Consider the following 14,421-nt stretch of genomic DNA (forward strand, 5'->3'; position numbering starts at 1 on the left):
TCCAAAATGAACTTGTCGTTGTGATCTAAAATCTTGGCATTCACATAAAATATGTTTAATCGTTAAAACACAATTGCATTTGTCACAAAGTGGTGCAGGATCAGAGTGCAAAAGATGTTTTTGGGTCAAATAGGTGTGGCCTATTCGAAGTCTCGTGATGATGACATCTTTCTTTCTAGTCAGAATTTTACTTTTGAAACCCTTGACAGATGGCTGTATTTGAAAAAGTTTATTCGTAGTTAGCTTTCCCCATGTAGCTTGCCAGGATTTACTTTGAATTATTTTTATTGCTTGTAATGCATCGGATAATGGAACAAAATTTTCCTTCAACAGGGTTGTGCTTTTTGCTGCCTTGTCAGCTTTTTCATTTCCCATAATTCCAACATGCCCAGGTATCCAACAGAATTTAATCGTGAAATTATTTTTTAGCGAATGATATATGTGCAAACTATTTAGAACTAAGGGATGACTTTCCGATGACACATTCTTAAAAGCTGCAATGCTACTTTTAGAGTCAGTATATATAATAAATTTAGAGGGGGATGACGTTGCAATTTTTTGAAGGCTTAGATATATTGCATAAAGTTCGGATGTAAAAACAGAACAGAAAGGGTGAAGTCTTTCAGATATTATTACATTACGAAAAACTGCTGCTGAGCCAATATTATTACCGCATTTCGAACCATCTGTATAAACAGGTTGAAAAGAATGATACTGTTGTCTATGTTCATAAAAACATTTCTGAAACATCACGTCTGATGTTGATGGTTTCAGGAAGTGCATAAAATCATCTACAAAACTGAAAGATAACTCCTGCCATGGAGGTGGACCCCTAATGTTTACAGCAATCGGGAAGTCTTCAGTTTTGAATGTTCGTAAAATCTCTCCTATACGGAATCCAAAAGTTGGCGTAAAAGACAATCTCTTAGAGAATAACGCTCCGTATATAGGATTAAGAACCTTGTTGCACAGTGGATGGTATTCCACACTTTTAATTTTATAAAAGTAGGATAAACAAAGTCGTTTCCGCCTCAATTCCAAGGAGGGCTCACCACTTATAACTTGTAAACTTTGAATTGGTGATGTTCTAAAAGCTCCTGTAGCTATACGAAGTCCTTGATTATGCACTGAGTCTAACAATTTCAAGGTGGATTTGGCAGCTGAGCCATAAATGGGTGCCCCGTAGTCAAGCTTTGAGCGTATCAGTGATTTATATATCTTCATCAAAGAGGCTCTATCTGCTCCCCAAGAGGTGTTTGAAAGGACTTTTATAATATTTAGTGTTTGAAGGCATTTTCTTTTTAAGTTTTGAATATGAGAGCGAAATGTTAGTTTATTATCTAATATCACGCCCAAAAACTTTTTCTCACTAACTGTGGGAATGACCGACTCATTCAGTCGAAGCTCTGGATCTGCATGAAGGCCACGTCGTTTACAGAAGTGAACACTAACTGTTTTCTGAGGAGAAAAAACAAATCCATTTTTCAAAGCCCAGTCTATCATATTGTTTATGGATGTTTGTAAATGTTTTTTAATGAAATCCAAACTTTCGTTAGCACAATGGATCTGGATGTCATCGACATAAAGTGAAGTATGTACAAATGGTGAGATTTTCGAAACAATCCCATTTATTTTTATGATAAACAGTAAAACACTTAGTACGCTACCCTGAGGAACACCTTCATGCTGAATGAAAGTATCTGATAAAATATCACCAACACGAATTTGAAAGATCCTTGTCCTCAAAAAGTTTTGTACAAAAATTGGTAGATTCCCTTTTAAACCCAAGTTAAATAAATCTTTCAAAATGCCATAACGCCAGGTTCGGTCATAGGCTTTATCCATATCAAAGAAAATAGATATAAGATGTTTTTTGCTTACAAAAGCCTCTCTGATAGCAGTCTCTAGTTTTAGTAAATTATCCAATGTACTTCTCTTTTTGCGAAAACCGCTTTGGAAAGGGGAAATCAAGTTTTTCTCTTCTAAGACATACATCAGTCGGTGACTAACCATACGTTCCATTAGTTTACTGAGGCAACTAGTAAGGGCTATTGGTCTGTAATTAGAGGGATCTTGCCGATCTTTCCCAGGTTTGAGAATAGGAATTATTATTGCTTTTTGCCAGTTGGTTGGGAAGACTCTTTCTATCCAAATTCTGTTAAATAAAGTTAAGAGTACCCACAATGACGAATCACCTAGATGTTTCAACATATCATAATGTATTCTATCAGGTCCCGGTGATGTAGAATGGGATTTTTTTAATGCATTTTTCAATTCATGAAACTTAAAAGTAGTATTATATTCCTCCCCGTATGAAGGTAGAAAATCTAATGCTTGTTTCTCTGTCTGCTTTTTAAAAACAATAAAATCTTCTGGATAAAATTCTTCACTCGATATATTAGAAAGAGTTTGTCCAATTAGATTAGCAATTTCTTTTGCATTAGAAATTACTCGTCCGTTCAATTTTAAAAAGGATATTTTATCTGTATTTGTGTAACAGCCAAAAATCTTTTTTACTTTGTCCCACATGATTTTAGAAGGTATTTGTCCTTGAATGGAATTGACATACGAATGAAAGGATTGCTCCTGGCTAATGCGTCGGATTCTACGAAATTCAGATTTTGCTTTTTTAAATTTAATGAGATTTTGGGTGGTAGGGTATCTCCTGAAGGTATTCCATGCTTTGTCTAGTGCTCTTTTACAGTTTTCACATTTATCATTCCACCACGGTTTGCATAGCTTTGGTATTTTCCCCGATGTTTTGGGAATACTGATATCTGCTGCTGCAATTATATGCTCGGTTACAAGCTTGACTGCCAAATCAATAGAAGTTTCATCAATCATATCTGGTGTAAGTTGACATATTGAGTTGAACAATGGCCAGTTTGCTTTACTAACATTATATCTCACAGGTCTTTTAGGAAATAAAAAATCACTGTGCATGTACGTCAATACAATAGGAAAGTGATCGCTGTTGTATAAATTTGAGTCCACGGAAAATTTCCAGTAAGGGGCAAGGGAAGGAGAACAAAGTGCAAGATCAATCGTGTGGAATGTTTTGCTAGCTTGGTGAAAGTGAGTAGGATTATTGTCATTAAGTATACAGAGACAATGATCATCAATTAGATTTTCTATTTGCCTTCCTCTAGTGTTGATATCATCATTATTCCAAATAGGATTATGTCCGTTTAAATCACCTAGGAGAAAAAAAGGTTCTGGCAACTGTTCTATTAATTGATTCAAATGTCGTTGTTCAATACAGTCATTTGGGGGCAGATATAAATAGCAGATTGTTGTTAGAACTTTCAACTGAATTTGGACAGCAATTGCCTGTAAATTTGTGTCTAAAACAACTTCATTACTTGGCAAATGACGTAAAGTTAAAGATGCAACTCCGCCAGATGCTCTAGAATTTTGTTCATTATCCTTTCTTTGAAGGATATAGTTTTTAAGATTGGGAGAGACACGTGGAGTCAAATATGTTTCTTGTATCCCCAAGCAAACAGGTTGATATTTGTTAATAATAGATTTGATATCCTCTTTATGAGCTTGAAAACCGTGGCAATTCCAAGAGACTAAATTAATATTTGTCATTTCGGTTTCCTGAAGAATTTAGATTTAAAAACTTTTGGCTTGGCTGTGCTTACTCTAGCTTCATCGCTCAGGTCCATTTCGCTGAGAGATTCCTCGGATGGATGAATTTCCAACTCAACATCCTTACTATTTACGTTTATCTTTTCTTTCTGTTCATTTTGGTTTTGAATGGAAAGATTCTTTTTCTTTTTATTTTGTGGAACAATTTTTAAAGTTTTTTGGTTTTTTGTAATGTTTTTTTCTTTAGTTATGGAAGACTTGTTCGATTTTATTATTTCGAGCCAATCTTTCAGTTTGATGGTAATGTATTCCTCATTTGATGGAGAGGGAAAAGGCTTCGCGATTGTTTGCGATGGACAACTGTTTTCTTGAATTTGTATCGGTTCAGTTTGCATGCTTGAACAAGTCGTTCTTTTTAAAGCTGTACTGTATGGGAGATTTTCCTTTGGAGTTCGTTTTTCAACTATTTGCCTAGCTTCTGCAAAAGAGATATTTCTAGAAATTTTAATGGTCTGGATTTCTTTTTCAATCTTCCACTTGGGACAGGATTTAGAATAAGCAGGATGACTACCGTTGCAATTAACACATTTTTGGGGCTTTGTGCATGGAGTGTCATCATGGCCAATTTCAGAACATTGTGGACAGCGAGAGGAAGAAGCGCGGCAGCTAGTTTTTGTATGTCCAAACCTCTGGCATTTAAAACAACGCATCGGGTTTGGCACAAAAGGACGCACATCGCAACTTATAAACCCAGCTGTTATCTTTCTGGGAAGCACATGAGTAGCAAATGTCAAAATAACATGCTTGGTTGGAATTATTTTACCATCTCTTTTTAATGTTATACGGCGTGCACTTGTTACTCTAAATGACTGCAGTTCGGAAACAAATTCTTCATCACTAACCATAGTAAGATCCATACTAGATATGACACCCCTGGTATAATTCAGAGTTTTATGGCCAGATACTTCTATTGGGGCATCACCAAAATTCTTTATGGCTAGAAGTTGCTCTGACTGTTTCGGCGTCGCAGTATCTATTAACAAATCTCCAGATCTAAGCTTCTTTACAGATGTGACGTTTCCAGCAGTACTTTGAATATACTTTTGTATCAAAAAAGGTGACATGTTTTTAAGTTTATCGTCTTTACCATGTACAACTAAAAATTTTGGAAGAAATTTCGAAAGCTCAGTTTGTGCAACGTTAATTGACTTGTCGGATTCGGTGTGTGAAGAAAGACCCATGCAAAAAAGACAAAGATTCAGGCCCGACGGCACCGCCCACCACGGAGCCCAACAAGGGATGGTAGCCACCGGCTCTAGACATTTCCAGCCTCGGCGCTTACCATGGCGCTAGCCGGAACCTATACGCTGGGAGTCACCCCCGGGGACAGTGACCACCCTTAACGCCAAGCCCAAGGAGTGACCCCTTCGCTTGATCCCCTTGAGCAGCCCAGTCATGTGCCTAGGATACCGGCCGATTGATACACCGGGGACCGAAATGTACCACCCGTCTAATGGGTCGCCACGCACGGCAAACACGTGGGGGTATTTGCTGTCCATGAGAAGCAAGAAGCAAACAGAGCGGCGACAGCTTCTCATGGAGAGCTCCCTCGCCTACCCTCGAGGGAAAGAAAGAAAAGGAGACAGCAGAAGGCGTAGTGGAGAGTAAATCATAAAGGGAGTAAAGATCCCTGGGTACCTCGGGATTGGGACACCCGTACTCACCTGTAGTAGGTGAGCCCCTGAGGGGTGTAATTTTAATGGAATATTAGGTGTAATGAAAGTTTCCTGAAGACCAAAACAAACCGGATGAAAGGTATTAATAATGGTCTTGATGTCATGAAGTTTGGAACGAATGCCGCGACAATTCCAAGAAAGGAAGGTACCCATTAAGAGATATGCGTCGCTGAAGAGTTATTAGGCGCAACGACAGGAGTGGCAGAAACTTCGCAACTCATTTCAAATTCAGATTCATCCCCCGAAGGATGAAGTTTGAGGTCGGGACAATTCGGTATGCCACCAAAAATAGACGTCAAGTCTTTATGGGCTATACCTTGACTTGCAAGTCCCAAACTACTGAATTTTTAGTAGCCGATTTTTTTTAATTTTGCAGAGAGATTTGTTTTCGAAACTCCACGTTTTGCAAGCTTAAGTTTCAGTGATTTATCTGATTTTGATTGTTTTCGTTTACTTGTTTCTGACTTCTTAGTGTCATGATCATTAACAAAAGATTTATCAGTATCGGAATCGGATGAAGGTTTAGAGGATGGTAAGGTATTCTTATTTTTAGTGCAATTTTGACATGCACAGTTTTCACAAAAATTCTTCCGGACAACAGAGGCGTAGCTAATGCCAGGTGTGGGTGTTTGAGAAAGAACTTTCTTTCGGGCTTCTGGGTATGACAATTCTTCTTTAATTTTTACTGCTGTTATTTCCTTTTCAAGTTGCCATCGAGGGCACGAGCGGGAGAAGGACGTATGATCACCTTTGCAATTCACGCACTTTTCCTGTGCGGAACACTCCTGGCTCTCATGTCCTCTCTCAGAACATCGGGCACAAGTTACAGTGCCTCGGCAATTTGCTTTCGAGTGCCCAAAGCGTTGACACTTAAAGCATCTCAAGGGGTTCGGTATATAGGGTCTAACTGGACGCTTAATGTACCCTACATATATAGACTCAGGTAATTTAGGTGACATAAACGTAAGAATGTGATGCTTGGTTTCTATTGTTTCTCCGTCTCGCCTAATCGTAATTCGGCGGACATGGATAACACCTTGGGATTTTAATTCCTTAGTAATTAAATCTACTGGGAGATTTAATATCTCACCACAAGTTATGACACCTTTTGAAGTGTTTAATGACTGATGAGGGGTAACACGAACCGGTATAGTGGCTAAAGCTTTTATTTTTTGCAATTGCTGAGCTTGCTTGCGAGAATTTATCTCTATCAGCAAGTCGCCTGAACGCATCTTGCGGATGGAAGTAGGTTCACCAATTGTGGCATTGATGGCCTTTTGTACCAGAAACGGAGATACTGTTTGAAATGTCTCGTCTTTTTCAGAAACGCGCTTCACGATATAAAAACGATCAAAATGGTTGTCAATATTAAAAGGTTGAGGAATACGTTGCCCACTAAAGGGACCCTTCTTGGGAGGAGCCATACGACATTGCTAAAGATTCGGGCCCGACGGCACCGCCCACCACGGAGCCCAACAAGGGAAGGCAGCCACCGGCTCTGGATATTTCCAACCTCGGTACTTACCCTAGTGCTAATCGGTACCTATACGCTGGGAGCTACCCCCGGGGACAGTGACCACCCTTAACGCCAAGCCCAAGGAGTAGCCCCTTTGCTTGATCCCTAGCAGACTAGCCACTGAGGTGACTAGGTACCAGCCGATTGATACACCGGGGACCACAGTGCACCACCCGTCTTTCAAATGGGTCGCCACGCACGGCAAACACGTGGGGTTTTGGCTGTCCATGAGAAGCAAGAAGCAAACAGAGCGGCGACAGCTTCTCATGAAGAGCTCCCTCGCTTGCCGTCGAGGGAAGGAAAGACACAGCAGAAAGCAGAAGACGTAGAGGAGAGCGAACTGAAAGGGAGTAAAGATCCCTGGGTACCTCGGGATTGGGACACCCGTACTCACCTATAGTAGGTGAGCCCCTGAGGGGTAAGAACACTCTGAGTTTTGTCGGTCCTTTTAAAAATATCCTGTATATCAAATGAAACAATTATTTGCTTAGATGTATTCGATATAACTTGACACCCCTTTGCAAATTTCAAAAGAAATTTCTTACGAATGTTTTGTAACGATTACATGCACAATACAAAGTTTCCATGAACACATTTAAACAGATGAGATGAGAGTTAATATATTTCAGATTTGCTATTTTCTTTTCATTTTATACCATTCTAACATTGTAAAAATTATTCATATTGTAACATCGATTTCACTAAAGTAGCATTTTTCCATAATTTTTAAAAAAATGCGTAAATTTAATCTAAACATTATTTTTAAAATTCTTTTTTTTTTTTTGTTATGCAATACTAAATCTTATGAGATAATCAAATATATCTATCATTTGCATATGTTTATAAATGTAAAACTTAAGTTGTTCTCTCTATTTCTACTTTTATTATTTAAAATAAAATGATAAAAACTCGTGATCCAAAATTCGTGATTAAACAATATACCACTAATCTGTGTCTAGATTTCATGTGCCTCTTTCCAATTTTGCATAGGAAAGGTAGAATTTATTAAAAAAAAAATAATAAAGATAGTAATCAAACCAAAAAAAAAAACACATTGCAATAATTTGTGCAAAAAAAAAGTGTAAACATGACTATATATAAAACTGACACTAAGGAATAAAAACGAAAATTCTCGATGTTTATAGTACAAGGAAACTGAATGAATGAACACTGTAATTTTTATGTTTATTTACTAGTCGTCTCAGGCTACCACTTGATTTTCTAGAAATAATAACTACAATCGATATTAGATAAATCGTTTAGATTTAATTTCCAAATTTTCTGATATTAAATCCTTGTTTTTTTAATTGATTTACTTCATTTCTGTTTATTAAGTAGAAGTATTTTTATAATGGGGGAAAACTTCATATCGCTCAAATGAAGTTATATGATATCGCTACAAAAACCTAAATATCTGCATAATCATTTTTCTTAATTTCACAAAATTGTAACTTCAGGCGGTCACCAAAGGCAGCTAGTGTACAATATGAGCGATAAAGTGAAGAATTGTATTATCTATTTATAAGGAGAAACACGAAAGGCTGCATAATGCATCGAATACTAAGATAAGGAAGAAAGTATTATAAGAATGAAATATCAGAGAAGGATCGAGACTGAATTATGAATAATATGAGGAGATATTGAAATGTCGAACGGGAAAATTTTATATGATAATCGATAATCGGAATAATTGAACATTATCAATTACTAATTTAATCATGTTTCTTTTCTTTGAATCTTTTTCTTGATTTTAAAGACACTTTTATATGAAAGATTTACCAGTGAAAGTAAGAACCTTTTAGAGTTCCACGAAAGAGTGAAAGGGCGAGATATTGCATAGTGGATAGGGTTGTCCATTTCACCACAGAAATAAAATTGACCATCTGATAAATAAAATTGATGAAGAAAAGAAAAACCGCATCCTGTGGCATTCGCGATTTCTTAACAGCCCGAAGAGAATGGCTTAATTTGACAGTTTTGAGGACTTTATTTACAGATCGATCAATGTTTGATCTACCCCTAATGTTTTGTTAATTTCCGTAAAAATATTAATTGTAGGTGCTAATTGTAAGTCTGTGTGGATGTTTTAGAGCTTCTTCGGTGAGACTGCCGACTTCTTCTTTACCCCGAGAACCAATACGTGGTTTGATTCAATTTAAGAGACTGATTAAAGTTTGGTTAAAAAGGTAAATAAAGAGTTAGGGAATCTGTTTTATAGAGAGGAATAGAGATAAGGGAATTTGTTTTGGACAATATACTAAAGAGACTGTCCAAATTTTCAACACTCATTTCTCTTACTTGCTCGAATATTTCCTTCTTGAAATCCTTATGATTCAGTCTGATTGGATTGGATTGGATATTGTTGTTTATTGGCGCAAGAGCCATATCTGACTATACTGCGCCAGACATATGGTTAAAATATAGTCTTAGACTTTACGTCCTACAGCTGATTAAATAAAACTGATAAAATTGCAAAGCAGTAACTCTTAAAATTGTAAACAAGGTAAAACCAACAAAGTTAAATGTTAAATAAAATGGTAAAATCCAGTTGCTTTTAAAAATTTAAAAAGATTTTTGTGGGGACGTTCCCCCACGAGCATTTGCATGTTCAGTGTTGAAGCACAGAAAAAACGTAAACGATAATAATCAAAATTAGGACACTCTATTAAGAGATGAAGAACGGTTAAAATCACTTCGCATCTAGAGCAGATAGGAGCTCGATTACCGAATAAAAGGTGTTTATGAGTAAAACGAGTGTGACCAATGCGGAGTCTAGACAATTTGACGTCTAGCTCTCGCACTGGTAAACAAGGCCAGGATGAAATGATAGGTTTTACGTTATGAAGTTTGTTATTAGTATGATTGTTCCATGATTCCTGCCATAGTGAATTCATACGACGTTGAAAAATATTTTTTGCATCACAGAACGGGATGTCTCGCTGTGAAAGCAAAGATGCACTCTTTGCTGCATTATCCGCCAACTCATTACCAGTGATTCCGACATGACTCGGAATCCAACAAAACAATATCTCAAAATCCCTGTTTTTTAAAGTCCTTAGAAGATCGAGGATTTCCAAGGCAACCGGGTGAATCTGATTATTACAGTTGGAAAACATTGTCAGTGAACTCATGCTGTCAGTATAGATACAGAATTTACGATCAGAAGAGAGTGAAATCCTCTGAAGAGCATAAAAGATGGCTAATAATTCAGCGGATAAAACAGATAGAGAGGAATCTAGACGGTAACTAAATGTGTCGGTATCAAAGACAATACCGCAACCAACATGATCGTCTGATTTCGAACCATCCGTAAATATTTTTAAGTAATCTGAATACTGGCAGCAATGAGAATAAAACAGATTCTGATAAACAATAGGGGAAGTACTCTGCTTCTCAAAACCAGAGAAGGGATTTAAAAATGAAAACTGAGGAATATTCCAGGGAGGAAAGGAAAATGGATCGTATGTCTGGATTACCTTATCATGAAGTCCATAATCACGAAGGAGCAGTTTAACTCTCTCGCAGAATGGAAGTACGTGAGAGCGACGAGCATTATAAAGTCTCCGAAGACTAACCGGAAATGTCAAAGAACACACAGGATGCTTCGGAACAGACAGTGCTCGGAGATAATATTGGGCAGATAATTTTTCACGCCGTAAACTTAGTGGTAGATGATGGCAGAGAACATACAGACTATTCACAGGCGAGGTGCGAAATGCTCCTAAGCTAATTCTCAAAGCAGAATGATGTATGGTATCAAGTCTACGTAAAACCGTAGGACGAGCAGAGCCATACACCATACTTCCGTAATCTATACGGGATAAAGTCACTGCTTGATAAATTCTAAGCAAGGAAGTTCGATCTGCTCCCCAAGTGGTTCTGGACAGTACCTTGAGAATATTTAATGACCTATCACACCTCTTCCGCAAATGTAGGACATGCGGAAGGAAAGTGAGCTTACGGTCAAATATTATCCCCAAAAACTTTATTTCATTTACCACAGGGATGGTAGCACTATGAATCTGAACTTTGGGATCTAAATGAATACCCCGTTTCCTACAAAAATGGACGCATTTACTTTTCTCTGGAGAAATCGTATGTCCATTTTCATTGCACCAATTTACAAGTTTGTTTACAGCAACCTGCAGTTGTCGCTCTATCAGGTGCATATTGCTCCCTTGGCAAGAGATCTGGAGATCATCCACGTATAATGTGCCTTGAATAGATGGAGGTAAAACATTAATTATTTGGCTAAAATGGACAATAAAAAGAGTAACACTAAGAATGCTACCCTGCGGGACACCTTCAGTTTGAATAAAATCATTTGAATAGACGTTACCAATGCGAACTTTAAACGTTCGACAAGATAAAAAGTTTTTTAAAAATATCGGTAAATTTCCTCTAAAACCATATTTAAAAAGCGTTGAGAGTATGCCGTGACGCCACGTACGGTCGTACGCTTTCTCTATATCAAAAAAAATAGATACAAGGTGATTTCGCCTCACAAATGCATTGCGGATTTGCGTTTCCAGAAGGACGAGGTTGTCAACAGTAGACCGTCCCCTACGGAAACCACTCTGCAACTGAGAGATACATCCTTGTTTTTCTAATTCGAAAATCAAACGAGCATTGACCATACGTTCTAAGGTTTTACAGAGACAGCTCGTCAAAGCTATTGGTCGGTAGTTCATAGGATTGGATGGTTCTTTGCCGGGTTTTAGGATTGGGATAACAATAGCTTCGCGCCATTGTGAAGGGAACTTCTGCTCGGTCCAGATTCTGTTAAATAATAATAACAGGTTGGAAAGGGAAGTGGTATTCAAATGACGGAGCATGTTGTATGTAATCCCATCTGGTCCTGGACTGGTGTCATGAGATTTAGATAAGGCCTTTACGAGTTCAAACATTTTAAATTTACAGTTGTATGAAAACTTGCGACGGTCATTAAAATGCAGAGGCAACCGTTCCGCGGGATTCTTAATCGCCAGAAACTCAGGACCATAAGAATCTATTGCGGAAACTTGTGCAAATGCTTGGCCCAGGATATTGGCTACTTCTAATGGAGCAGAATGTATCCCACTTCCTGTATTTAAAACAGGAATGGAAGATTCACAATAAATACCATTAGCAGCCTTTACTTTTTTCCACAACTGTTTGCTAGAGGTCGATGATGTAATAGACGATACGAATTTAATCCAGGATTCCCTCTGACTCTGACGACGAATGCGACGAGCTAGCGCTTTGGCTCTTTTAAAAGAAATGAGATTTTCAGTTGTCGGGTACCTCCGAAAGATGTTCCATAGTTTTTTCTGCTGCTTGTGGCTGTCGCGACAAGCCTCATTCCACCACGGTCTGCGAAATTTTCTGAGACGTGGGGAGGTCTTTGGAATGGTGGCATTTGCGGCGTTTAATATGGTGTCAATAACAAGTTGCATTGCTTCCGTAATGTCGAAAGTACTGACCATGGTCTCTGTGATATCTGCCAATTGAGTGAAAGTATCCCAGTCTGCCCGCTGGAATAGAAAACGCGGAGGACAGAGAGTCGCACCGCCGCTATCAGCATGGGAGACAATAATAGGGAAATGGTCACTATTATGTAGATCTTTGTTAACTGCAAAGTTCAATACCGGCAAGAGTTCAGGAGAGCACATAGCTAGATCAAGGCTATGGAAGCTATGTGTGGGTTCATGGAAGTACGTCTTCTCATCATTATTGAGCAAACAGAGACAATTGTTAGAAATAAACTGTTCTATCTGTTGCCCACGAGAATTTGTACTTTCCGAACCCCACAACGTACTATGGCCGTTAAAATCTCCAAGTATAATAAATGGAGAAGGAAGTTGGTCCACAAGGTTATCAAGATCTTGCTGACGAATGACATCATGAGGCGGTAAGTAAATGTAGCAGACTGTGACCAAAATTCGTGTATGAACCTGAACAGCCACAGCCTGCAGAGAAGTGTGTAATAGGAGAGGTGTACTCGGATATAAATTCGACGTGAAAATACAAACTCCACCAGAAGGATGAGATGCTGTTTCTGCATCTTTACGAGCACAGTTATAACCGCGTATTTTGATGGGGATATTAGGTGTCAAGAAGGTCTCCTGAACACCAAAACAGATAGGATGAAAGTTGTTAAGGATGGTCTTAATGTCATTCAATTTGGACCGAAGGCCACGACAATTCCATGAAACGAAGGTACCCATTAAGTAACTTTTGCTTCAAGTAAAGGATTAGGAACAGTGTTGAGAAGTTGCGAAGCATCGCAACTCATTTTAAGTTCTTCATCCTCTTCTTCAGATGGATGAAGTGCGATTAGGTCTACATTTTTGGATGTGCCACCAAAAATGGACGTTAGGTCTTTGTGGACTGCACCTTGATTTGCGAGTCCCAAAGCAACCGAATTGCGCAAGGTTGATTTTCTAAGTTTTGTTCTAATATCCTGTGGAGAAAGACCGCGTTTTGAGAGTTGTAATTTCAAATGCTTTCCAGATTTTGTTTTATTTCTTTTAGGTTTGTCAAGTTTCGATAATTCAATTTCATTGTTTGTGGAATGCTCTGTTTCTGAATCAGTTGATTTTTCAAGTGTTTTTGTGTGTGTGGCAGATTTTACACAATTCGGACAAGAACAGTTTACACAAAACTGTTTCTGTACCACAGAAGCATAGGTTAAACCAGGCGTAGGTGTTTGAGCTAGTATTTTACGTCTAGCTTCAGGATATGTAATGTTTTCTTTGAACTTAAGAGTGGTTATTTGTTTCTCGAGAGTCCAACGTTTGCAAAGTCTCGAAAAGGAAGCATGATCTTCACCACAATTGACGCACTTTTCTGGCGCAGTGCACTCCTGGCTTTCATGACCCTTTTCAGCACATCGGGCACAAGTTACTGTCCCGCGGCAATTAGCTTTGGAGTGGCCGAAACGTTGACATTGGAAACATCTTAAGGGATTGGGTATATATGCTCTAACAGGTAATTTCAGATATCCGGCTTTTACAAATTCAGGCAGTTTAGGCGAATGGAAAGTGAGGATGAGATGTTTTGTATTAATGAGTTGCCCATCCCGCCGAATGGTTATGCGGCGTACTTGAGTAACTCCTTGCTGTTGAAATCCTTTAGATATTTCTTCCAGAGAAACATTGTACAGCTCTCCACAGGTTATGACACCTTTTGAATAATTTAAGGAAGAGTGAGGGGAAACAGTAACTGGTATTGTAGCTAATGCTTTTAGTTTGGTTATTTGCTGCGCTTGCTTCTTAGAATTAACTTCTATAAGCAAGTCCCCAGAACGCAGTTTACGTATACCTGCAACATCACCGACGGTTGCTACTATGGCTTTTTGTACAAGAAATGGTGATACCGAGTGAAAAGTATCTTTGGAATCGGAAACTCTTTTAATGGTAAAAAATGTATCGAAATGTGAAATGGTTTGCATTTGATTCGGTAACATTTGACGCCCACTGAAGGGAGAATGGTTTTTTTTGCCCATACGATATTGATGGGGCTTCGGGCCCCGACGGCACCACCCACCATGGAGTCCAACAAGGGAAGGCAGCCACCGGCTCTGGCCAATCCCAG

The sequence above is a fragment of the Argiope bruennichi genome, chromosome 4 (assembly GCF_947563725.1).
Source record: "Argiope bruennichi chromosome 4, qqArgBrue1.1, whole genome shotgun sequence".
NCBI classification, from domain to species: Eukaryota; Metazoa; Arthropoda; class Arachnida; order Araneae; family Araneidae; genus Argiope; species Argiope bruennichi.